We start from the raw sequence: 1,675 nt of genomic DNA on the forward strand, positions 1-1,675 counted from the left end.
AGATACAGGGCAGCGGGGAGGCCGCTAGTGAGCAACACCCGTGAACCCTGGCACTGTGAACCTTCACACACACGCCACCACCACTACCCTACCACTACTACACCACTACCCTACCACTGTACCATCACTGTACCATCACTACACCACCACTACACCACCACTACACCATCACTACACCACCACTACACCACCACTACACCACCACTACACCACCACAGCACCACCACAGCACCACCACTACACCTTGAGGAGGGAAAACGGGGGGTTGTGTAAGCGCCCCTCGCTACCACAGAACAACACTCTTCTCAGTCCCGTCTTTAAACTCTGTACCAACAACTGACTTCACAGCTCTCGTAGGTCGGTTAACATAATATATACAAATATGTGAACTTTACTAGTTTCTAACAGTTCTCGAGTTAAATGTTAATGTTCTCGTTACTTTAGGATAGGAATCGCGAATGAACCAACACAAGCCTATCGACGGTTGTGGGTGTGAGGGGATAGGGGGGGACGGAGTGGGGGGGATAAGGGGGGGAGGGGTGTGGGAGGAGTTGGAGGGGGGTGTATCACACGGGTTGAGAGGAAGGAACATCTTCTGGCTCTCTGACTGTCACACAGACCAAATACTGCCAAAAAATTCAACTGTTTCTCATCTTTAACGTATTTTATATTCCAATTCTCCATGTGACTTGCCTTGGAGCACCAGCTGACATGCTCACAGCATAAATAATACCTCACCTATTGAACCATGGGTTGCTGTGTGACGCAGGGGTGGGCGTGGGGTGCCTGGGGTTAGTGAATGATGGTGGGTGTTTGGTAGGTATGGTATGTGTGTGTGTGTGTGTGTGTGTGTGTGTGTGTGTGTGTGTGTGTGTGTGTGTGTGTGTGTGTGTGTGTGTGTGGAGGGCGTGAGGGAAGGTATGTATGTACGGTTTGCGTGTGCGTACTTACCCAAGTGTACGTATTCCCAAACCTATTGTTGTTGATCATATTTGTGTGTATGATCACACAAATGTAGTCTACACACACACACTCTGTAGTCTGGTGTCTACATCTTGGCACATTTCATTCCTTAACTAAACATCTGACATGCTTTCTAATCCCTGCAGGTCGCTTGGGCACTGATAGTCTCCACATGTATCCACTTGTTTGCGTACATCACATCGTAAATAATGTGGTCTGGCGTTTCAAGCCAGCCCGTCCTACTGATCTGCCACAACACACAAACTACAAAGTGCTAACCCTAACCTAACCAGACACGTAAGAACCAAAGCCACCCCACCCACCTAACGTTACCCAACTGATGCACAGAAAACGTGGATATCTGTGAGCTGCTACTTTTCATAGTACTATATAATTTGTACGTTGGGAACTATTAAATACAAAATAAGACGTATTTGTTGAGATGACGGGTTGTTTGATTTCCGCCGCGAATTTAATTCGTAGTAAACATGTCCTCCTAACACTTGGGTCGTCCAGTGACGTGAGGTTTTAATTACATTAGTCTTTCCACGAAACTCATACCTCTCAGCTCTGGGACTAGTCTGGTGGCATACTTTCCGACTTTCTCCAACTACATATTGTGTCTGACATGGTAGGGACACCACGCACGCACTGTATATTCCAGGATTCGAATGACGAACGTGTGTGTGTGTGTGTGTGTGTGTGTGTGTGT

The sequence above is a fragment of the Procambarus clarkii genome, chromosome 62 (assembly GCF_040958095.1).
Source record: "Procambarus clarkii isolate CNS0578487 chromosome 62, FALCON_Pclarkii_2.0, whole genome shotgun sequence".
NCBI classification, from domain to species: Eukaryota; Metazoa; Arthropoda; class Malacostraca; order Decapoda; family Cambaridae; genus Procambarus; species Procambarus clarkii.